This window comes from Pectinophora gossypiella, chromosome 19 (assembly GCF_024362695.1).
Source record: "Pectinophora gossypiella chromosome 19, ilPecGoss1.1, whole genome shotgun sequence".
NCBI classification, from domain to species: domain Eukaryota; kingdom Metazoa; phylum Arthropoda; class Insecta; order Lepidoptera; family Gelechiidae; genus Pectinophora; species Pectinophora gossypiella.
The window spans coordinates 676,185-702,938 of record NC_065422.1 but is presented as its reverse complement, the minus strand read 5'-3'; the positions used below and the strand labels follow the sequence as shown (position 1 = coordinate 702,938).

At 39.0% G+C, this 26,754-nt stretch overlaps 1 protein-coding gene across 10 annotated transcripts in view; it reads right to left on the bottom strand.

Annotated features, from left to right (window-relative positions):
• LOC126375467 (uncharacterized) overlaps positions 1 to 26,754 on the bottom strand; it is a 442,481-nt gene that overhangs the window by 14,854 nt on the left and 400,873 nt on the right. For all 10 annotated transcript variants that reach the window (XM_050022403.1, XM_050022405.1, XM_050022401.1 and 7 more), the window contains one exon: positions 23,924 to 23,979. The gene's annotated coding sequence lies outside the window, so the exon portion shown is untranslated. The remainder of the gene's footprint in view (positions 1 to 23,923; positions 23,980 to 26,754) is intronic.

Here is a 26,754-nt window from a genome sequence, read left to right as displayed (position 1 = left end):
GCTCCCAATGCAAAAAGATTTTAGAGAGAGAGAGAGAGAGAGAGAGAGAGAGATTTCACATTTACTTTCATGGTTAATGGCAACCGGTTGTCATAGAATAGACAACCATTACTGCCAAAGTCAAATATAAAAAAGGACCCTTGTGTATAGAGAATGTTCGGTAAGTGTATTCATCTATAAATACTGACGGATTTACCTACCAAGATGCAGAGGAATCCGAAATTAAATAGATTTCATTTGGGGATTTAGTCTTTTTGTAATCTTAAATACGGGTCATACGGACTTTTCCAGTCTGTTAAAGCCGCCGCAACGCTATATTTTTAACGTACTTACAGTCAGTGTTAGTATATGACAGAGTGTCTGTATTAGGCATCGCAACGGACCCACAACGCAACGTGTGATCTCACTCCTAATTCATAAATAAACACTATTTTTACATATTTACAGAACACTTCACAAGAAAAAAAAATGAAATGGTGGTTTCCAGGATTTGTGCTCGGCAAATTGAAATAGGCTCGCCCCTTATTACTATTAGTGTATATTACTATACACCTTTGCCTACTCCTTCGAGGATATAGGCGTGATGCTATGTAATGTTGATATAACTAAGAAAAAAGGCGAGTTTGGCCGTTTTAACTATTATGGTTGAAACCAAATGTCCTAAGACGTCCAAACTCGCGGTCACCCTACAAAACGAGTCCACATAAAACGTACGTGAGATATGAGGGGCGCAGAACGCGGTAATGTCGTTTTTATCACAACTCTCCCTATGATTTGCCAAACCTGAGCGAAAAGTTGGCTGTCCTCTACAAACTATAAAAAAAATATATCAAAATTAGTTTCAGTACAACGAACTCTATGTACTTATTTGTTAGAAACCACATGACAAAGGAAAGAGGCAGCTTACATGAACTCCCTAGCGTTATCCCGTTTTTCACAGGGTCCGCTTACCTAACCTGAACATTGACAGGTCCAGTATTTTACAGAAGCCTTCCAATCCGCGAAGGGAAAACCAGCCCTATATAGGTTAGATCACATACCTCCGAAATGCATTTTTCCGGAATGTGCATGCATTCCTAGGCAAAACATTGCAAGCCGAAATCAATAATACTGATTGTTCGAAAAATAAGATGTGTACTTTGGAAGGGACGTCAATCCGTAATTTAAGTACCTACCTAGTCGTTACATGAGCCATGGCAGAAACCTCGGGCGGGTTAATAATAACCCTGACACCAGACTTGGTAATTCACCTCACAACCCACACGACAGAAGAAGAAGACCAGACATGAGGAGGTCGATTATTGACCTCACAACCCAGATGAGAGGAGAAGAAGATGATTATTGGAAAGACCGTCTACTTTTATACTTTTTACGATCGTGACATCGTCTTCTTATCGTGTGGGTTGTGAGGTGAAATAACAGCCTCACCAACCCTGGTGTCAGAGTTATTATTGAGCCGCCAAAGGCCCCTGACATGGCTCATGTAACGACTACTAACTTACGTAAGTAGTAACCGGGACCAACGGCTTAACGTGCCTTCAGAAGCACGGATCGTCTTACTTTCGGACAATCAGGTGATCAGCCAGCAATGTCCTAACTAAACTAGGGATCACAAAGTGATTTTTGTGATATGTCCCCACCGGGATTCGGACCGGGGGCCTCCAGATCGTGAGGTCATCGTGACATAACATGCTATAACTTTAACGCATTCGAAAAAGTTTTTTTTCTTTTGACAGACTGGAAGTAAATGGAATTCCATAGCCTCTGCTTACCCCGGTGGAGATTGGCGTGTGTTTATGTTTGCATGTTCAATGCTTTCGCTTTCATGGTACACAGATTTGATAGCCTCTTATAAAACCTCTCACAAAGTTCAAAATCAAGGTAGCTACTTTCCCAACTAGGTTGTTGCATCTTGTTATAACTTTTTCGTTATTCTAAGCCGTAGCTGCCTAACCGTTTATTATAATTACTGACTATCAAATTTGGTACGACCTTAGAAATATAATAGCAAAATAGTTTTACGGCGCGCCTTTTAACTCTTTTTACTTTTCAACTCCTTATTATCTTCAAGTTTATGTTCTCTTCACCAATTAATTCAATTTTATTGAGTTTAAACTCATGTTTAGATCTGTAATAATTCATAAAAACTGACAAAGAGAAAATTAAATAAAAAAAATCTGAGTCGGGGAGGACTTGAACCACAGCTCTTATCAATCTGGAACGAGCATGTTAACCATAACACCACCGGGTCCTCGTCCTGTCCTTGCGAAATTTTGGATCTGTATCGTCATCAAGTTAGATTTTTTGTCCGAATCACATTTTTTTCGATTCAATTTTCACTTTGCGAGTTTTCTCTATTTTTATAATAAAAAAAATTCGAGACTAAAACAAAACTGACGAGGAGTGTTTTTTTTTTCTATCGAACCGAATTTCATCGTCTACTGAGCCCTTTCGCGCCGATCTTGGAATATTCCCAAACTTTTTTATACACATTGATATTTTTTCTTTTACAAAACGAAGTTGTTGTAGGTAATATCGTTTCAGAACTTATTATAAAGGATCTTTTTCACGCCCAGTTGCTTAATAATTGTATTGTTTTGTTCTCAAGCCGGATTGAATGAAAGGAAACTGAAGGAAAAGGTAATTTTCTTGGAAAAATAAGATAAAATAAGTTATCCACATCAGCTTTATGCTTATCCGTTTTTTGTTGTTTGTTGTTTTTTCTGTGAAAAGTATTTTGTTACTCTGAGTAAGACTCGTTAATCTAATAACATTGAATCCGGTACTGAGAAAAATATTGGTGTCGTTTTAATTCTGATTTCCATATATAGCGAAAAGCAAGGAATCGTAGTTTTGAAAAATGACACTGTGTTGTCATTTTCTTCAATAAACCTTGATTCTATTCATTGTATTTCATAACGACTACAAATTAATAATATTTTTACATCTTCTTTGCGAGTCGATATGGCGATCGATACTAAATTTTTCCTTAATTTTTTCTTCTTATTCAATAATTGGCCACGCTTACGGCATTGTCAGTGGCTTCGTAAAGGTCTTTAATAGTGCAGGTGTTAGGGCACTTAGGACAGCACAAAAGGTGAGCCATAGTTTGTGGTGATACTCCACACTCACAATCGTCGCAACCATCAACCAGGTATTCCCACCTGCAGAGATTATCCTTGCAGCGGCCAGGACACTATTTTTACATGAATTGAAACTTTATTGCGAGGTTTTACAAAAAATACATCCGAATGTAATGTAAAAATACGTGATTTTTACTATTGGGTAGACGATTTTGTTTTGAAGTTACTTTTCTATCATGTTAGGTGGATTATCAACCCCATCAGCCCTGGTGTCAGGGTTACTATTAAGCCGCCAAAGGCCCCTGACATGGCTCATGTAACGACTACTAACTTACATCAGTAAGTAGTAACCGTGACCAACGGCTTAACGTGCCTTCCGAAGCACGGATCATCTTACTTTTGGACAATCTGGTGATCAGCCTGTAATATCCTAACCAAACCAGGGAACACAAAGTGATTTTTGTTGTATGTCCCCACCGGGATTTGAACCCGGGACCTCCGGATCGTGAGCCGAACACTCAAACCACTGGACCACGGAGGCGGTTTGAAGTTACTTTTTGTATGTAGATTTTATCTATGATGCTCTATATCTAGCACTTTTTGGCGGGAACGGGACAGTTGATTTCTTCATTGAATAATCTAAATAATTAATACGAAGTGGTGTTTTGTGGTTAATGTTCGCATTAAGTTAGTCGGAAGACATTCGCGATAGTGTTAGTACTTATATCGGAATATTCAATACACAAAGTGTACCTAGCTATTTTCGCTTCATGCCAACAAGCCGCTTAATAACTAGAAAGTTTAAGCGGACTTTTGAGTTAATTCGTTTGGGGTTCAGAGTAGGAGTCTGCTCCCAGAGTGGGGGCTTACGTTTCATCATTCATCGTCATCACCTTTCATCATTTCATTAATAATTATCAAGAAATAAAATACACAAGACATGGCTGTATGGGCATAGTTCCCTTTACCTTACCCTTCGGGGAAAACCAAAACAAAAAAAGGATTATGCTCACGGTAGGACGAAATTGCAATCAGTCAATATAATATAACTAGATGTCGCGTGGTTCGCTCGCAGCAAGCTGCTCGCGTGTCTTGTTTTCCCGCCATTTTTTTACCGCGATAGAATTTGACCAAGACTTGAATAGGTCTCGTGAAATCAAAAAAGTTCTAGGTGCTATAGTTTTGCCAGGCCGTAGGGTGACCACTGATGCGGAGAAGTTTTCAAAGATGACGTTCCGATCACACCCCTATACGTCAATTTTACCTCTGAGACATTTTCTGGAAAAACAAAATTTTGTATGGCGGCCATCTTGTTTTTCCGCCATTTTGGTTTTTTTTTTCAGCGGGCTTTGGATTTAACCAAGATTTAAATAGGTTTTGTGAAAAAAGAATGGTTCCAGGTGCGATAGTTTTGCCAGGCCGTAGGGTGTCTCCCTGATGCGGAGCAGATTTTAAAGATCGAGCAGTATTTCCATACTCAACAATACCTTCCGATTACAGCCCCATTCACAGTTTTTACCCCCGAGACATTTTTTGAAAAAATATTTTTTTATATGGCGGCCATCTTGTTTTTCCGCCATTTTGATTTTTTTTCACCCACGATAGAATTTGACCAAGACTTAAATAGGTCTCGTGAAATCAAAAAAGTTCTAGGTGCTATAGTTTTGCCAGGCCGTAGGGTGTCTCCCTGATGCGGAGCAGTTTTCCAAGATGACGTTCCGATCACACCCCTATACATCAATTTTACCTCTGAGACATTTTCTGGAAAAACGAAAAATTAGTATGGCGGCCATCTTGATTTTCCGCCATTTTGTTTTTTTTCACCGGCAACTAAATTTGACCAAGATTTAAATAGGTTTCGTGAAAACAAAAAAGTTCCAGGTGCGATAGTTTTGCCAGGCCGTAGGGTGCCGCCCTGATGCGGAGCAGCTATCGAAAACCCAGACCTATTTTCATACTCAACATAACGTTCCGATCACACTCCTATACATCATTTTTACCCCCGAGGCATTTTCTGGAAAACCGAAAATTTTGTATGGCGGCCATCTTGTTTTTCCGCCATTTTGATTTTTTACACCGGCGATTGAATTTGACCAAGATTTAAATAGATTGTGCGAAAAAAAAATTGATCCAGATGTGATAGTTTTGCCAGGCCGTAGGGTGTCTCCCTGATGCGGAGCAGGTTTTTAAGATCGAAAAGTATTTCCATACTCAACAATACCTTCCAATTACAATTCCATACACATTTTTTACCCACGAGACATTTTCTGGAAAAATAAAATTTTGTATGGCGGCCATCTTGTTTTTCCGCCATTTTGATTTTTTTTCACCGGCGGAAGGACTTGACCAAGAAATAAATGGGTTTTGTGAAAAAAGAATCATTCCAGGTGCGATAGTTTTGCCAGGCCGTGGGGTGTCTCCCTGATACGGAGCAGTTTTCCAAGATCTGGAAGTTTTCCCATACTCACCGGGAGGTCCCGATCACACCCCCATACATTATTTTGACCCCCCGACGCTCCTTCTGGGAGAACAATTATGTCAGTGAGTGAGTGAGTGAGTCAGTCAGTCAGTGGGTTTGTAGCTATACAGGGTGGCCCAGAAGTTCAGGTTCAAAATGAAAAATTAGATAGAAGGGCTCATTAGCTACCAGAAACACCCCCATGTATGTTCAGCAATTATTTACGGTTTAGGAGATATGACCCATTTTGTACCTTTTTCTAGATTTTCTACTTTACTTCAGAAATAATCATTTTGTCGCTATCCCTTTCTTAATAATTATTTTATTTTACTTCACAACTATGCCTAAAGCTGTGTACCGCACAATTAAAGATAAATCAAAGTCAAATCAAAGATAAAAAAAAAGTTATCAGAAGTCAAAGTGAGAATTCGACCAAAATTGTTACAGTTGTTAATATTTCGCCGACGAATAATAAACACATGAGATTGTCATGGACCCTGAAAGTATTTCTAAAAACTGCTCCATTTAATAAGCTTTTAGAAACATCCAAAAAAAGTACCCTTAATAAGGGCATAAAACTAAGTAATTAGCCCTCAAAGATTGCAAGACAGACAGATTTGAAGGAAAATTTGACATTCTCATACAATGTAGCTGCTTCTTTCTAACGTTGTTAAAGGTGCTCAAAGACAGATTTTATTTTAGTATCCAATAGTATGAATCACCAACAGTGTTTGGGGATAACTTTTTCCTTCAAATCTATGTACCTTCATTAAAATACGAATACCAAAAGTGACTGCAAGTTTTGTCTTCGGATTGTTGCTATGTCTACCCTGTTAGCGATTATAAGCGTGATTTTTATTTACTTTTAATTGAAAATGTGCCTTTGAGCACCTTTAACAACGTTAGAAAGAAGCAGCTACATTGTATGAGAATGCCAAATTTTCCTTAAAATCTGTCTGTGTTGCAATCTTTGAGGTCAAATTACTTAGTTTTTTGCCCGTATTAAGGGTACTTTTTTTGGATTTTTCTAAAAGCCTATTAAATGGAGCAGTTTTTAGAAATACTTTCAGGGTCTATGACAATCTCATGTGTTTATTATTCTTCGGCGAAATATTAACAACTGTAACAATTTTGGTCGAATTCTCACTTTGACTTCCGATAACTTTTTTTTTATCTTTGATTTGACTTTGATTTATCTTTAATTGAGCGGTACACAGCTTAAGGCATAGTTGTGAAGTAAAATAAAATAATTATTAAGAAAGGGATAGCGACAAAATGATTATTTCTGAAGTAAGGTAGAAAATCTAGAAAAAGGTACAAAATGGGTCATATCTCCTAAACCGTAAATAATTGCTGAACATATATGGGGGTGTTTCTGGTAGCTAATGAGCCCTTCTATCTAATTTTTCATTTTGAACCTGAACTTCTGGGCCACCCTGTATATAGTATAACTAGATGTCGCGTGGTTCGCTCGCAGCAAGCTGCTCGCGTGTCTTGTTTTCCCGCCATTTTTGTGCCGCGATAGAATTTGACCAAGACTTGAATAAGTCTCGTGAAATCAAAAAAGTTCTAGGTGCTATAGTTTTGCCAGGCCGTAGGGTGACCCCTGATGCGGAGCAGTTTTCCAAGATGACGTTCCGATCACACCCCAACACATCATTTTTACCTCTGAGACATTTTCTGGAAAAACAAAACTTTATATGGCGGCCATCTTGTTTTTCAGCCATTTTGTTTTTTTTTTGCCGGCGATAAAATTTGACCAAGATTTAAATAGGTTTCGTGAAAACAAAAAAGTTCCAGGTGCGATAGTTTTGCCAGGCCGTAGGGTGTCTCCCTGATGCGGAGCAGCTATCGAAAACCCAGATGTATTTTCATACTTGAGATGACGTTCCGATCACATTCCTATACATCATTTTTACCCCCGAGGCATTTTCAGGAAAAACGAAAAATTTGTATGGCGGCCATCTTGATTTTCCGCCTTTTTGATTTTTTTCATCGGCGATTAAATTTGACCAAGATTTAAATATATTACCCGAAAAAAAAATTGATTCAGGTTTTATAGTTTTGCCAGGCCGTAGGGTGCCGCCCTGATGCGGAGCAGTTTTCAAAGATTGAGAACACTTTCCGTACTCGACAAGATACTCCAATTACACTCCTAAACATCATTTTTACCCCCGAGGCATTTTCTGGAAAAACGAAAATTTTGTATGGCGGCCATCTTGTTTTTCCGCCATTTTAGTTTTTTTTTACAGGGGATTGGATTTGACCAAGATTTAAATAGGTTTCGTGAAAACAGAAAAGTTCCAGGTGCGATAGTTTTGCCAGGCCTTAGGGTGTCTCCCTGATGCGGAGCAGATTTTCAAGATCGAGCAGTATTTCCATACTCAACAATACCTTCCGATTACACCCCCATTCACAGTTTTTACCCCCGAGACATTTTTTGAAAAAACATTTTTTGTATGGCGGCCATCTTGTTTTTCCGCCATTTTGTTTTTTTTTCACCGACAATAGAATTTGATCAAGATTTAAATAGGTTTTGCGAAAAAAGAATCGTTCCAGGTATAATAGTTGCGCCAGGCCGTAGGGTGTCTCCCTGATGCGGAGCAGTTTTCCAAGATCTGGAAGTTTTCCCATACTCACCGGAAGATCTTGATCACTACCCCATACATCACTTTTACCCCCCGACGCTCCTTCTGGGAGAACAACCCTGTCAGTGAGTCAGTGAGTCAGTACATGGGTTTGTAGCTTTATATAATACTAGATGTCGCGTGGTTCGCTCGCAGCAAGCTGCTCGCGTGTCTTGTTTTCCCGCCATTTTTTTACCGCGATAGAATTTGACCAAGACTTGAATAGGTTTCGTGAAATCAAAAAAGTTCTAGGTGCTATAGTTTTGCCAGGCCGTAGGGTGACCCCTGATGCGGAGCAGTTTTCCAAGATGACGTTCTGATCACACCCCAATACATCATTTTTACCTCTGAGACATTTTCTGGAAAAGCAAAAATTTCTATGGCGGCCATCTTGTTTTTCGGCCATTTTGTTTTTTTTTTCACTGGCGATAAAATTTGACCAAAACTTTAATAGGCTTCGTGAAAACAAAAAAGTTCCAGGTGCGATAGTTTCGCCAGGCTGTAGGGTGTCTCCCTGATGCGGAGCAGCTTTTGAAGATCGAAAAGTATTTCCATACTCAACATGACCTTCTGATTACGCTCCCATACATTGTTTTTGCTCCCGAGACATTTTCTGAAAAAAACGAAATTTTGTATGGCGGTCATCTTGTTTTTCCGCCATTTTGTTTTTTTTTCACGCGCGATAAAATTTGACCAAGATTTAAATAGGTATCGTGAAAACTAAAATGTTCTAGGTGCGATAGTTTTGACAGGCCGTAGGGTGTCTCCCTGATGCGGAGCAGTTTTTCAAGATCGAGAAAAATTTCCATAGTCAACGGGATGTTCCGATTACAACCCCATACACAGTTTTTACCAACGAGACATTTTCTGGAAAAACAAAATTTTGTATGGCGGCCATCTTGTTTTTCCGCCACTTTGTTTTTTTTTCACCCACAATAGAATTTGACCAAGATTTAAATAGGTTTCGCGAAAGAAAAATTGCTCCAGGTTTTATAGTTTTGCCAGGCCGTGGGGTGTCTCCCTGATGCGGAGCAGTTTTTGAAGATTGAGAACATTTTCCGTTCTCGACAAGACACTCCGATTACATCCCCATACACAGATTTTACCTCCGAGACATTTTCTGAAAAAACAAAATTTTGTATGGCGGCCATCTGGTTTTTCCGCCATTTTGATTTTTTTTCACCCACAATAGAATTTGACCAAGATTAAAATAGGTTTCGTGAATCAGTCAGTCAGTCAGTCAGTCAGTCAGTCAATACATGGGTTTGTAGCTTTATATATTATAATAATAACTAGATTTCGCGTGGTTCGCTCGCAGCAAGCTGCTCGCGTGTCCTATTTTCCGCCATTTTTTTTACCGCGATAGAATTTGACCAAGACTTGAATAGATCTCGTGAAATCTAAAAAGTTCTAGGTGCTATAGTTTTGCCAGGCCGTAGGGCGTCTCCCTGATGCGGAGCAGTTTTCCAAGATGACGTTCCGATCATCAATTTTACCTCTGAGATATTTTCTGGAAAAACAAAAATTTGTATGGCGGTTATCTTGTTTTTCGGCCATTTTGTTTTTTTTTTTTTTTTCACCGGGGATAAAATTTGACCAAGATTCAAATAGGTTTCGTGAAAACAAAAAAGTTCTAGGTGCGATAGTTTTGCCAGGCCGTAGGGTGTCTCCCTGATGCGGAGCAGTTTTCCAGATGACGTTCCGATCACACCCCTATACATCAATTTTACCTCTTGAGACATTTTCTGGAAAAACAAAACTTTGTATGGCGGCCATCTTGTTCTTCCGCCATTTTGTTTTTTTTTTTCACCGGCGATTGGATTTGACCAAGATTTAAATAGGTTTCGTGAAAAAAATATTGCTCCAGGTTTTATAGTTTTACCAGGCCGTAGGGTGTCTCCCTGATGCGGAGCAGTTTTTCAAGATCGAGCAGTATTGAAAAACTCAACATGAAGATCCGATCAAAACCCTCATACATAATTTTTATCCCAGAGGCATTTTCAGGAAAAACGAAAAATTTGTATGGCGGCCATCTTGTTTTTTCGCCATTTTGATTTTTTTTCAACAACAATAGAATTTGACCAAGAATTAAATAGGTATCGTGAAAACTAAAAAGTTCCACGTCCGATAGTTTCACCAGGCCGTGGGGTGTCTCCCTGATGCGGAGCAGTTTTTCAAGATCGAGAACTATTTCCATACTCAACAAGACGTTCCGATTACACCCCTATACACAGTTTTTACCTCCGAGACATTTTCTGGGAAAATATTTTTTTGTATGGTGGCCATCTTGTTTTTCCGCCATTTTGATTTTTTTTCACCGGCGATAAAATTTGACCAAGATTTAAATAGGTTTTGTGAAAAAAGAATCGTTCCAGGTGCGATAGTTGCGCCAGGCCGTAGGGTCTCTCCCTGATGCGGAGCAGTTTTCCAAGGTCTGGAAGTTTTCCCATACTCACCGAGAGGTCCCGATCACACCCCCCATACATCATTTTCACCCCCCGACACTCCTTCTGGGAGAACAACTATGTCAGTCAGTCAGTGAGTCAGTACATGGGTTTGTAGCTATATATATTATAAAAATAATAATAATAATAATATGTTCATGGTAATTCCTACTTATAGATGCGATTTACATGGCCTTACTCGGCAGGGCCCGCAGAATACCAGCGTCGTGCCTCACGCCGCGACTTATATGAGGTCCTTTCATTCCGGACGCCACAGCAGATGATCGGGCCGTCAGTACGTTGCATTAAGGACAACTTACTGTTATTATAATTATTCATCGTTATCACCTTTCATCATTTCATTAACATCATCAAGAATAAAAATACATAAGACATGGCTGTATGGGCATAGTTCGCTTTGCCTTGCTCTTCGGGGAAAACCAAAACAAAAAAATAGCTTTATAATCTATGCTCAATACACACAGACGCACACAATATGTGCGTATGAGTATGTGAGCATACGTATAGAGCATAATAGATGCGTTTTCCGGGGCCTCTCTAGGGCTGATTTGGTCTATTTGACACCATTACTTCAGGTCCTCTCTGGATGTGAGTAGGATCGTTTAGGACTCGGTATAAGTCATAGCGCCACTGCCCTATTTTTCCTTAAAAGTAGCAATAGGCAGAAATTGCTGTTTAGCAATAAGGCCGCTTATTGTGCTTATTTTTATTCGTATGTTTATGTCCTTTCTATATGTCGTTGTGCAATAAGGTATTATTGAATTGAATTGAATTGAAATAAATCGCTTTCCGCCTTAACTTCACACGTGATACTTATTTCCTTCTGTGAGGTCAACCGTATCGATTAATACGACCCCAAGGACCCCGACCTTAAGGTCACATGCTGCTAATAGGTCACGTTAACCGTTAGTTAATTACGATCGAGTGATAGATAAACAAGCGGTTAGGTTGCGGCGATAAACAGGGTCGTATTATGTGCTACATTAGGTAGGTCGGTAGCTTAATGCGAGGCTCCTCCTTCCGGACGCCCCGGGTTCAAGTCCCGGTGGGGACACACACACACATAACACAAAAACATCCTATATACGTCCCACTGCTGGGCACAGGCCTCTCCTCAACCAACCGGAGGGGGTATGGAGCATACTCCACCACGCGGCTCCATTGCGGGTTGGTGGAGGTCCTGGTGGGGACATACCACGAAAATCACTTTGTGATCCCCAGTTTGGTTAGGACATTACAGGCTGATCACCTGATTGTCCAAAAGTAAGATGATCTGTGCTTCGGAAGGCACGTTAAGTCGTCGGTTCCGGTTGCTACTTAACTTACTGATTTAAGATAGTAATAGTTACATGTGTCGAGTCATGTCAAGGGCCTTTGGCGGCTCAGTAATAACGCTGATACCAGGATCGATGGGATTGGTAATCCACCTCACAACTCACATGATAGGAGAAGATTAGAGACGCCATATTTTTTTCAACAATGAGACTAGTTTATAAAAGAATGCATTAAAGGTAGTTAGTTAGGTTGGTATTACATTACAGCCAAAACCGTTTCTAAATTACTATAAAACATGGTTGCTTTGGTGAAAATTCACAGAGAAGTTATACTACTGACCTACTTTTGACAAACAAATTAAAGATTTTATCAAACACTCATTTTGGACTGAAGTTCATGCGGAAAATTGGACTAATAAGTACTAGGTTAAACAATCCCTACTAATATTATAAAATGCCAAAGTAAATCTGTTTGTCTGATGCCTTTTGACGTATAAGAGATAGGCTACACAGAGGTTGCGTCGCGTCATCGTTCCGCTGTAAATTTAGCGGAGGCGACGACGCGTCGTTCTAAATTAACGTCGCGACGTTGCAACGCATCATGTGTTCTGTCGTTGTAAATGATGTAATTTGGTATATATAAAACGATAGTCTGTCACCGCTGAAACATCGGGCGTGTAACGGACCTATAATACATACATATACACACATACATACATACAGGGTGTTAGTGACATCATAACGAAAACTTTGAGGGATGATTCAGGCCATGATTCTGAGTTAATATCAAGTGGAATTTTGCAACGGAAAATTCCACTTGATATTAACTCAGAATCATGGTCTGAATCATCCCTCTGAGTATTCGTTACGATGTCACTAACACCCTGTATATACATATGTGCATTGTTCTGCACTCAAAACAGCTCGAGCGATTTGTGTGATAATTTGTTTCCAAGAACGAACTTAAAGTAAGTAGGTACGTAAGTAACTATACTTACCGCGATCACGGAAAAGCACTCGAGCGAAGCCGCGGGCCGTAAACAAGTCATGATTTACTAGATTTTTTATACAAACCCCATTCATTTCTTGTTTGGTTCCAGAAATAAGCGTGGTTCCGCTAGTAAATGTAATTATTACCCAAGTGTGGTTCTCCTCACTCCGATAAATATACGAATTTCATTGAAGACTAAGCAAAAGCTAATTAACACTCAACGCATTTATTAGTGTGAGGCCATATGATGCCTTGTGGGTACGTTGCGACGACGTCTGAGCAGTAAGTAACGCTTCTTTCCATGTATAAATCACAATGACATGCCACACGACGCGTTGCGCGTTTCGTTTTACTTAGTAGGTTGAAATCAATGCGACGTCGCTCGCCGTGTGGTGCCTCCCTTACAAAACATGCCCATAAAAACTTTCGTGTCTTTTATCCCATCCATTATTTGTTTTACCGAAAAGAATAAGCGAGACACAAGAATTCATAGAGCACATTAAAATAAATAGGCGTTTTTATCGGCATACCATAATGCTGGGAGGCGGGTAAAAAGAAAAGTTATGGCACGTAATATATTTGGGGATTTCTCTAATAAAATGGGACTCATTTACCCCAATGGGTTTTACTTTGCTTAGTGTTATGTTGTTATTTTTATTAGGAGTGTGTTATGGTTTTTATTTCACGTTTTTAACTCATGGTAACTCCCCATTTGCGTAGACTAAAGGCCGTATATGGTGTAGTGTGACAGAAACGTCGTAAGTGGAACTCCGTGGTCTTTACCTGTGCCAACGGGAAATAGGCCTAAATTTATCTAAGTCTATATGTAAAGGACTCTCTATAGAACACCATAGTTGCGCAATCATTAAGACATCAAGGAAAATAAAGGAGCGACTGAAAAACAGCGTTTGTTTCTATGGAAATAGACACAATGCTGAGTAGAACTGAGTGACCTTTCCACTGTTGTACCACATTGTGTGCCGAGTAAATTTTCTTATTTTTAATTCTGTCTCTCTCTCTCTCCCTCCCTCTCTATCTCTCTCTCTCACTAGCTCTTGCGCTACGGAAATAGCGCCGCGCGCTTCGCGTAGTATATCGAAGGCTTTTAAAGACACGAACCCATCCGCGGAGGTCCGTGTTGCTCTATGCACGAACCACGAGAAATTAAAACAAAATACGTTCGCGGCAAATGTAAATCCGTTACAGATGACAGCAATTTTCTCTACTTACCGCGAAATAGTTTTTTTTTAATATATGAAATGGAGTCTGCCTGTAATCCTGGAATTAAAACAAAAAAATGTGAAATTCATTATGTCGGATATGGTAGTTTATCATTTAACGATAATTATCCAATAGTTAATAGACCTCAACGGTTGCAGAGGCGAAGATGGGAGCCATCGGTACGGCAATGCAGGACGGAAGGGGCAAGTCACAGGGACAGTTACCTGGAACCTGACGGAGGGCAGCAGTAACTGTCAGTACTATTCAGAGGCGGAGGACAGGAGTCCTAGTATGGCTTTGAAATAGACTACTCTGGGCGCCATCTCACTTGCGTCAGCTAGAGTACTGCGAGGCGGAAGGCAAGAGGGAAACCACTGCCCTATTTTTCCCTAAAAAGTAGCATGGAAAATGCTGTACCGAGAAGAGCGTGGCTCTTAAATTGATGATGATGATCCAATAGTTTCTTTTTTATTAAGATCATTTTTGAATATTTTATTTTTACAAAATAAGAATGCGATTTTTTATCTGTGTATTACAAGACCCGAAACACGGGCGGCCATGATTGAAAATCGCGTACCGTCACATATCAGAAAAAAATAAAAAAAACTATCTGTCAGGTGTTGTGAGTGCATACATCGAATAATCGAATATCGCAAGCTAAAAAAATCCGTGCTCATTGTTATTGAAAACTGACAATGACAATAATCAAACAATATAGAATGTAATAAAAATGACATATTAAAAAAACTTAATAAACCAAGCAGGCCGTCAAAAAGCGACTTTGTTTTATACTATGTAGTGATGAGCTCGATGGCGCAGCGGTTAACGCGCTCGGTGTGCGATTGTTGAAGTTAAGCAACTTTCGCAAAGGCCGGTCATAGGATGGGTGACCACAAAAAAAAAGATTTCATCTCGAGCTCCTCCGTGCTTCGGAAGGCACGTTAAACCGTTGGTCCCGGCTGTATTAGCAGTCGTTAATAACCATCAATCCGTACTGGGCACGCGTGGTGGTTTAAGGCCCGATCTCCCTATCCATCTATTGGGAAGGCCCGTGCCCCAGCAGTGGGGACGTTAATGGGCTGATGATGATGATGTAGTGATGACTATGGATTTTGAATACGACTGACACATTACATAATGTAATCCTCTTCCCTTCTTCTCTGTCAGTCGTATTCAAAATCCATAGTCATCACTACATCATCATCAATATTATTGTGCCGACCCAACATAGAGTGATTTTGAATTTGAATTAAAGAGAAGATTTTAGCTCTAAATTCATTTTTCCTACCGACTTGCCTTAAAGCGCTCAGTGCATGAGTACAAAAGATATTATGTAAATCACTTTTCAAAAGTTGCAAACTCCTTTTATCATCACTTAGAATAACTTTGAGAACAATTCCAGAACCCTATATTAATGTACAGATTTGCATATAAAAATTAAAACAATAAATATTTAAGACGTACTTACTTTAAAATCTTAATAAGTTGGCGCGAAGGTTGTTAAGGAATAAATTATAAAAGTACTTACAAGATTATATTCAAACTCAAATCTCAAACCCAAAAATATCTTATTTCATTAGGTAATACTTATAGTTACAGTTTAGATCTTCAATTTTTACATAAATATTTTTAGTCGAACGTCTAAATACATACATACATAATTATAACTCACGCTCAGGATCCCTATTATAGTGGTCAAGCAATGAAAAAGTATAAATCCACTAGATGTCTTAAAAAAAACCGACTAAGTGCGAGTCAAACTCGCGCACGTAGGGTTCCGTACCATTACGTATGGAGCCAGCCCCCTTTAAATATTTATTTTATTTTAATTATTTATATTTGAAGTGAATACCTATACATATAACTCAATATTTTGTGTATATTTCAAGTGTCAACCTGTCACTGTTATTAATATAGAGCCAAAACGAGTTCAAAAATTACGTTTGATTAATGGAGGCTCCCATACAACTTTAAATTATTATAATTATATTTTATTCTGTTTTTTAGCATTTGTTCTTACAGCGGCAACAGAAATACATCATCTGTGAAAATTTCATCTATCTAACTATCACGGTACATGATATATAGCTTGGAGACAGACGGACGGACGCGGATGGACGGACAGCGGAGTCTTAGTAATAGGGTCCCGTTTACCCTTAGGGTACGGAACCCTAAAAACAGAGAAAGGACGATGTTCATTTATTTATTTAATGCAGTAGCGCATCAGGCTTGTTTGCGAGTGCGGGTGTGGATGATTTCTACGCCATCATGCGTAAAAAGAATGCCTCGATAGTGCACAGGTTGCGGGGGAGCTCCAACGGGATCCTGAATATGATAGCGGACAGGATGGATACGGCAGTTTTCAGGCGGTTCACCGACTTACATATACGTATGTGAGCCGGTGGACTGCTTGTGGGCTGGCTGCCGTTTCTGTTTAGGGTTCCGCATTTTATATTTTTAATTAGGTAATTTTATTTAATTAATTTTTCTGTGAAACTATGGACTTCTTTGTCTGATAATAAAGAATTTTTATTTTTTTTATTTTTTTATTTACGATGAATAATTCGGTTGTTTATCCGGCTAAGTATGCGATAAAAAAAACCATGGCAATAAAAAATCTGATTCGGATGCAGTTGTTTAGGATTTGAACTCGTGACCTTATGATGTAGGTAAGCCAACTGGGTTAATATGGTATAATAAGTAATAACTTGTTACACAGTTACTTTATACCAGTTAATAACACCCCAAACAGCACTGCAGTCATTGCAATTACACGGCTATACAGGACGGGACTTTTTTTGACTTGACTTATTGTAGATTTGTCGCAAATGGCCTTAATTACTTGGCCGGACAAATGGGGAGCGCTGAGGGCTCTCACCCGGTACAATATTTAAGACAACAGGTTTGAGGGTGCGTTGGATGCGAACATCAGCTCAGGGCGTCGTCTGAGAGAAAAATATTTGTAAGAAAATAAATCGACCCTAGTGGGTCGATAGCGATAAGCGCTGAATGAGGGAAATCTTCAACCACGCGGGCGGGGTCGGTATCGCGGTTTTGAAGTGTTTGTTGCCGCGAGCTGATTGGCCGCCTCAAAAGCTGGATTAATCGGGTCGTCGGGATCGTATATTACGTACTTTGGACGCCAATACTTTTCCGTACCGTCCCTAAGGGGGACGTATTGGGATACATGTAATGAGAAGTAGCACAGTTTTAGGCGGATGAAACGTAAAAATTGACGATTCGAAGTGTAACTATGTTACCTAATGAAGAAAGATATTTTTAAACTTGAATTTGAATTATTACACCCTTAATTCAAATTCAAGTTCAAAAATATCTTTCTTGGACCCTAGTCTAGTTCATATCTGTTACCTAGATGGCGAACGTATAGCGGATTCAATATAAATCGTAAATAAATTAGTATTTTTCTCATTTATCATTATTTCTGAAGCTTCATTTTATTTATGCCATAAGAGATAAAAATAATAATGTATTTTTATTTAATAATTGATTAAATATACATTCCCATACAAAAGTATAATGAAACTAGGAGGTAACGTGTATGCTGGTATCAACACTAGTATGTTCTTTATTTTTTAAAGGCCTAATACAAAATGAAAATGAAAACAAAGCTTATTAAGTCTCCACTCGGACACTCCATACAACTCATTCTTACTGTGTACCGGTTAACGCGCAAGTAACGCGTAACGGCCACTGTGGTCCAGTGGTTTGAGCGTTGAGCTCATGATCCGAAGGTCCCGGGTTCAAATCCCGGTGGGGACACGAAAATCACTTTGTGATCCCTAATTTGGTTATAGGACATTAAAGACTGATCACCTAATTGTCCGAAAGAAAGATGATCCGTGCTTCGGAAGGCACGTTAAGCCGTTGGTCCCGGTTACTACTTACTGATGTAAGTTAGTAGTCGTTACATGAGCCATGTCAGGGGCCTTTGGCGGCTCAATAGTAACCCTGACACCAGGGTTGTTGGGATTGGTAATCCACCTCACAATCAACACGATAGAAGAAGAACGCGTAAGTATGAGCGAGACAGAGTCCATGTACTCTCTCCCTTCCTCCTTACCGGTTTACGGCCATTTAAGACCAAAGGAAGACCTACACAGAGGGGGTTAGGTCGACGCCAGATACAAATTGGCGCGAGGCGGAATGTTGCCGTTCTGTTACTCTTTATTCTATGCCAAATCGCTAAAATTACAGCCCTCACTCTTTCATGCCGTGACTAAAAAAGGTTTGCTTTATACGTCCCGAGCAAGAGTACGTATAGCGTTCAGGCCCACCCTCACATACGTGTATAGTTTTATTGCAGCTTAAGCTGGTAGCACACCGAAATTCTTCCGCATTGTACGCGCTGGCGGAATATTCAGTTTTATACATGCACATACATACATAAACTTACGCCTACGCAATGGGGTAAGCAGACTATGGAATTCCATTTGTTTCGATCCTGACACACTTCTCTTGCTTCCTCCACATTCGTCATACGTTTAATACACGCACGCCGGTACAGAGTATATCGTACTAAACCTTTTCTAAGGACATCTCCAATTCGGTCAATACACGTCCTTCAGTGTTCAGTAATGAGTTCGTGTTTCACTTTTGTAATGGAAATATAATCTTTTAGATTGTAGTTTTTTTCCTGTAAATGTCCTTTTTCGTGTGCGTGTATACAATAAAGTGTTAGAGAGCAGAGACAGTCGCCTTTGATTTGATAATTTGAAAAATTCTTATAGCGTCATCAGAAGAATTTGGCGTGTAATATCACTGGATGGCATCCAAATCTTTGAAATTAACAAAATAAAAATAGACCTTCTCTGTTCTGTGATAGTAATAATAATAACCGTATGAAACTGAAGAAAAGAGAAGAGTTAGAAACAGTGTGATAAGAGAGATATGTAGTGTAAATAAAAGACGATATAGTGACTAAGATTGAGAAAGGAATGTTATGTTGGTATGGATACATAGAGCGGATGAAGGATAATAGGATTACGAAAGCAGTATATAAAGCGAAGGTTGGTAGTAGGGCTGGCAGAGGGAGACCTAGAAGGACTTACATTGACCAATTTGGAGATGTCCTTAGAAAAGGTTCAGTAAGATCTACTCTCGGCGTCCGTGTATGAAACGATTGATGAATGTGGAGGAAGCAAGAGAAGTATGTCAGGATCGAAGCGAATGGAATTCCATAGTCTCTGCTTACCTCGGTGGGAAATAGGCGTGAGTTTAAGTATGTATGAAACTGAAAATTCTGGAAACGTGAAATAATTTTGTTCTGCTTTCAGCTTTATAGTTGTGTAACATAGTAATCATAGTCGTAAATACAGAGGTAATTTTAGCGAACCAATCTTTGAAATTATCAAACTACGCCGTTTTATAAACGGTGGAAAATTATGGCTTGGAAATGGGAAAAGTTGGTCGAGAAGTTGTTTTGTTTACATTTGAATACGCATATCTGCGTGTATAGGTACATATCATCATAGAAAGTCACGTAAACGCCTAAATGAAAAAAAATATTTTAATGCTATTTTCTTCAATACAACCTTGATTTGTTTCAATTAATTTCGTTCTGCAAAAAAAAAATACTAGAATTTTTTACCTGGATTGAAAGTAGCTAATGTATTTAATCAAATCAAATCAAAACAAATATACTTTATTGCACACAACATACAAAACAACACAGATGATGATAGATATAGATAATGATGATGATGTATTCTGAGGTTTTGTTAACAAAATGTCCAAATAGGCGCTTAAGTCGATTTCAGTTTAAGGCGACGATATACATACTCTTCTTCTTCCATCGTGTGGTTTGTGAGGTGGATGACCAACCTCATCAACCCTGGTGTCAGGGTTATTATTGAGCCGCCAAAGGCCCCTGACGTGACTCAAGTAACGACTACGTAAGTAGTAACCGGGACCAACTGTGTAACGTGCCTTCCGAACCACGGATCAGCTCATTCTGGACAATCAGGTGATTGGCCTGCAATGTCCTTACCAAACTAGGGATCATAGAGTGATTTGTCCCCACCAGGATTCCAACCCGGGACCTCCGGATCGTGAGCAGAACGCTCAACTATTGGACCACGAAGGCCGTTATTATACATATAAACCCACGTCAACGATAAAGCGATTCTGAGGCAATTTCCTCTCTGTTTTTCTTTTATTTTTTTATTTTCAGTTCCATACTTTTGCGATGGAAAATTTCGCTTAATATCAACTCAGAATCATTGTCTGAATTACCCATCAAAGTTTTTGTTACGATGTCACTATCAATGAGTTAGTGTTGCTAACAGAAAATTTCACTTGATATCAACTCAAAATCATGGTCTCAATCATCCCTCAAAGTTTTCGTTACGATGTCACTAACGGTGTGTACAGGTATACATTCTGTATACGATGTCACTAGCACCCTGTATATAAAGTAAAAACAAATCTATTTAACAAGATATAGCATGGCACACGATCATAATATTATTAATACGTGCGACCTTCGTATAAGTGGTAAGTCACATAATCCGAGGACGCAATTCAAACCAATATTTAATTCGAAATAGCCCGAAAGTTATTCAATTAATATGTGGGTTAGACTTTGGGAGCCAATTAAAACTACGGAACTCTATGGCGACAGCCTTTTAGTAGGACTGGGATTTGAAGGATTATCCCACGAGGGAGCATTATATGCTCTAATAATTTCGAGATATATTATTTTGGTTGTTGACGGAATATGTCACCCAATTATAGAGAACATCCTGGCAAAGTTTCGGGTAAATGTAATCTATCAGGTAACAGAACTGGCGAGCAGCACCGTGTGTAATATTACACGAACCATTTAGAGCCACTTTTGACCCCCTCATAATTCAAAAACTATTTCACACACGAGTCAAAATAACTGAAGCTTTACTGACTTTAAAAAATATATTTATTTGAATTTTTAACACAAGTACTTATGTTAAAGAATTACAAAGGGTGACCTAAACTACTCTAAAACTACCGGTGGTGTGAATCCCGTTTTCAGAGCGCCGGCGGCTTATATAGTGGGCAGACCATTACTTCTCTATTGTTCCGGACGAAGACAAAACAGACAATTCCATTGGAGACTTATTGACCATTAAGGGGTTTGGTTTTCAAAAATACACCTCTCATTCTTGGTGGTCCAAGGTGTCAACAAGATCGTTTGGGTTTTGGGTTGAACTGTCTGCTGAAAAGCTGTCTGGTGCAAAGTCATTATATTTTTAGATGCTTCTCCATGTTGGGTCGGTTGACTCACGTGTCAAATTTGGATCATATATTGAGACTTGCGAGATACATAATGTGCATTAAATTTCATAAACACATCTCAAACGTTTTGGTTATTTAGATATTAACATCCAAAACTTGACATTTTTTATCACTGACTGACTTATAGATAGATCAAAATTATAACCCAGTTCCAGATGACCTACAAATCATTATGCTTTACGCTTCTTCTTCTATCGTGTGGGTTGTGAGGTGGAGTACCAACCTCATCAACCCTGGTGTCAGGGTTACAATTGAGCCGCCAAAGGCCCCTGACATACCTCATGTAACGACTACTTACTTACATCAGTAATTAGTAACCGAGACCAACGGCTTAACGTGCCTTCCGAAGCACGGATCATCTTTTTTTCGGACAATCCGGTGATCAGCCAGTAATTTCCTAACCAAACTAGGGACCACAAAGTAATTTTTGTGATATATCCTCACCGGGAATCGAACCCGGGACCTCTGGATCTTGAGCCCAACGCTCAACCACTAGACTACAGACGTCGTTTATTATGCTTTACGCTAAATGGTATGGATCTACATGGATATATTCCGGACTCCCAACAATGAGTTATTAATTTATCTTATGTGCAGTTTTCACTATCATAGTTGGAACGACCATTATATATGGCGATACGGCTCACCACCTATCACGTTGGTCTGACAGAAGGCTCAGTGTGTGGATTCTTAGTTCATTTTTCTACGGATGTACTTCTTACTACCTCATTGGGATATAGTCGTGAGCTATATTATGTTTATTTATTTAAAAGGTCCACACAAAAGGTAACAATCATGACAAGAAAAAATAATGGTCACAAATGTGGGTAATAACTTGATTGAAATCCAAAACGTGTATACACGGAATGGTTTGTAAGTGTTGTAACTTTTGATTATTGGCAGTTTTATGCTACAAAGCTTTTAACTGGTTGAAGTAATCAACCACAACAAGTAACAACATAAGAAAAAGAAAACATTCTGTCATGGAGGGTTGCGTATTTATTTTTTTATGTTGGACACATTGGTTTTCTGTCGGAGGACTTCTAGACAAGATAGAGTCCCCGCATGCGATAATTTCCATCATTTATAAATTATTATTTAGTTAGTTAGTATTTAAAATAAGCTTTTATTTATTTAACTATCGATTACGAATTTTTTTTTCAGTGCTTTATATTGTTTAAACAATATTATTGTGGGGTTTGTTTTCCTCTTTTTAGTGTGCAGTCGGGTTTTTAGTTTTTTATAATAATTATTCGTCCTCGGTGGGCGGAATGTTTAACCGCACCATACGCGTATACGCGGTGCAATGTATTATATCTTTGCTTTTTAAATCCACTAGATGTCGCTGTACCGATTACTACATTTTCTGCATCGCGGTGTCTAGATTATCCGTCAATATATATGACCTTCCGTTTCTATTGTAAAATATTTTTTAACATCTGTAAGAAACAAAATTAAATTTATACACGCTAGTATAGAAAATTGCGGTTGTATTATTTTTGGGATCAGTTTGTTCATTGGTAAATTGGTTTTTAAATTAATTGCTTTAATGTGGCTTTGAACACCCAAGTTGCCGTGATAAGTCCTGACTTACCACGGCAGCTAAATAAATAAAAACTAAGTAAAAGATTATTGTTATAGTGAGCTATAACAACTACGCAATCTATTTTGGGTTACAAGGCCGAATAATCCTGTCACATCCCTTACAAACAATGTCGTCCACATCAAAAATTAATACGTTTTTCCACATTACTTTTCCTTGTAGTAAAATTAATAAACTCTTTTCCTTCAAAGGTGTTTTCATGCAATAAACACGTCTGAAATATAATAAAAAGCCCTCCACTGCGGGTCATCTATCAATGTCAAATATTAGTATACCAATACGGACCACATTTTGTAGCGACCCAGTTTCACAAGGGAACAGCTACCTCTAATGTAGTACTTACGTGCGACTTTTAAAGTAATCTCTTTTTAGGGTTCCATAGCCACTTGGCAAAAACTGAACCCTTATAGATTCGTCATGTTTGTCTGTCCGTCCGTCCGTCTGTCCGTCTATATGCCAAAGCCACTTTTTTCCGACACTTCAAGAGCTATACTGTTGAAACTTGGTAAGTTAGATGTATTTTGTACATCGAAAAAATAGAAAAAAGTTACTATTGAGCCTTTGGCGGCTCAATAGTAACCTTGGCTTGGGTCATGTATGGACTACACAGTTACTTAAGTAAATAGTAGCTTAATGACTGGTTAACGTGCCCTCCGAAGCACGGATCTTATTTTATTTTATTTATTAAGTGCTACTACATCGTATATACAAAACATTAACAATTAAGATAATTACTAAAATTAAGATTTATATATAATGACAATTACAGTGTACAAAGCCTCTACAAATTAGTAATTAAATTAACAAAGCAATCTCTATTTAACCTTAACTGACAAATATGAATAAAATATGAAATTGAAGTAGAATAAAAAAAAAACTTAGGATCTTCTTACTAAAGTATGCCAACTTACCACGATTCTATCGGCAGATCGTCAGAATATTGAACAGAAGCCGGATGGTTTCATATCTGTAACAAAGTAAAAATACGTGTTAGTTTTTATATACATGCATAAACTTCATGCCCGTATTACCTAATGCGGTGGACAGAGCTACTGATAATCAGACACAAGCAAGTCGCAATTTATGATTGATACTAAATAAGTTACAAAGACGTACCTATGAAGATTTTATTGAGAAAAACTAAGCGAAATGGTGTATCAGAATAGTAAAAAGCGGAAGCTCTTCATCATCATCAATTTAAGAGCCACGCTCTTGTCGGTGCAGCATTTTCCATGCTACTTTTTTAGGGAAAAATAGGGCAGTGGTTTCCCTCTTGCCTTCCGCCACGCAGTACTCTGACGCAAGTGGATTGACGCCCAGAGTAGTCTATTACAAATCCGCACTAGGACTCCTGTTCTCCACCTCTGAATGGTACTGACAGTTACTGCTGCCCTCTGTCTCCAGGTTACAGTCCCACCAACCCCAACCTCTGCCTACTCCAATTAAAATAAATAAAAAAATAAAATAAAATTGAATGAACACAATTAAAAATGGGCGTGTTATTGTTATTATGTTTTCACTAACACAGTTGGCTCAATCATTATAGACGGCGCGCGGCGATACGGCACACCGCCTATCATGTTGGTCTAACAGAAAGCTCGGTGAGGTGCGGGTACTTAGTTAAAGTTAAATTAAATTATTTAAATATATGTTTCATTCACCACGTTTCACCACGTGTCGGACGACGCTCAGTGGGTAGGCCCGCTACAAGGTGGACCGACGATCTGGTAAAGGTCGCGGGAAGCCGCTGGATGCGGGCAGCGCAGGACCGATCGTCGTGGAGATCCTTGGGGGAGGCCTATGCCCAGCAGTGGGCGTCATACGGCTGATGATGTGATATGTTTCATTTATTATATTAGGTACCTCTCTCTTTATTTAACAGCTGCGCTCTTGTCGGTGGAGTAATCGCCTTCAATACTCATAGATAGGGCGTGTAGAACGGTGGTTGCCCCAATCGCCTTCCGTTCCGCAGTACACCGACCAATTTCTCAATCGGTGATATTCTAGCTAGAGCCCTACCAGAATCCATTTCCTCGGCCTCCAACCAGTACTGATACCACTGCTGCCCAGCATCAGGGGTGCGCTTTTGAAGTAGCGTAGAGCCATAGAACCTAAGTAGCATTTTATAGGTTAGCCCGTCCCAGTGAGCTACCCACTACGTTCTGCTAATCGTTTGGTCGGGGACTGCTTATTTTTATATTCGCAGCTAACCATCATATCTGATGGCCGTTCGACTATCCGCCACCTGTGGACCACGTAGATGGCCTACAGCTCAGCCTACTATCTACTTACGTACAATAAAATAACTTAAGTATCGGGAGGTTCCAGAGTTATAGAAGTACCTATCGTTAACTGGTCTAATTTGACATAAAACATTATTTCTTATTTTATCTTTCCGGCTAAACACTTTTGGAATTTGGACAATTCTTTCAATTCAGACCCTATGGCGCCCGTAAAGGTCCGCTGTACTTTCATCGTTGATAGCATTTGGTCTGGTTCAACTTGTTGTTCGTGTTTCGGCATTCGATCTTCGTTGTTTCTTTTCGCTGACATCCGAGGTTTCTTCTCGGTTTCTTCTTCTGTGTCGTTATCGAGTTCATTTTGCTATGAATGTATCTCGGACGACTCCATTTGGGATATAGTCGTGACTCGTGAGCTTATGTTATGTAATTATCTATTACAAAGACGATTGGTATTATATTCACTGCTTAGAAGTAATGCGTTCCATAACAATTAATGTCGGCATAACACGGGCAAGGTTATGGCATAGCAATTGAATTATGGCAAACATTAGGTAAGATACCGCCGACTGGATTCTGGGGCAAATGGCATTCTCAAGATCGCTGCAAACGATGAAATGGACTCCATCATGAACATATTGTATCACACTTCTTACTAATATTATAAAATGTGAAGTTTGTGAGTATGGATGTTTGTTACTCTTTCACGCAAAAACTACTGAATGGATTTTAACGAAACTTTACAATAATGTAGCTTATACATCAGAATAACACATAGGCTACAATTTATAAAGATATTGTGTGAATTGTCAAAAATGTGACGATAAGTGTGAAGTAAGTAGGAAAAAATCTACCATATGCGAGCAATTTTGGCGTGTTCTGACCAAACCGTTACACATATTAATGTATGGTATGATAGAAATGTTTATCTTAAATGGTCCTACAAAAAAGCCAGACCTATGATTAGGGCTGTGTAGTGATCTATATACGATTCTTTTAAAATTATTAAATTTAGTCTATACCCAAAATTTAATCATTTAAAAAATTGGACATTCCTACCGCGGAAACCGAAATCCACGCGGACGAAGTCGCGGGCGGCCGCTTGTAATTCAAATAATTTATTTCAGTCTGTCTTTATTTAGTTATATCAGAATTTCTGGCTTCTTGGTATAATAGAAATAAAAAGTTTTTCTTCAAATATTTTTAATTTCGCGCGAAAACGGTCTCGTGACATTTCGGCCAGTGACGTCAAATTTCAACAAACAAAGAAACTGTCAAACTGTATAACTTGATACCTGACAGATAGGCTATGTTTATTTTGTGAAATGTGACGTCACACGAAGCGTGATGACCATTGGACCACGGAGGCAGAAGAAGTTAAAGCAAAGAAGAAGTTAAGCAGGTATAAGAAGTTACAACTGTCAAGTCAGACAGAGACTCGAGACCTTTGAAATGTGGTGTTGGAAGAGGATGGAAAGAATAAGTTGGACTGAAAGAGTTAC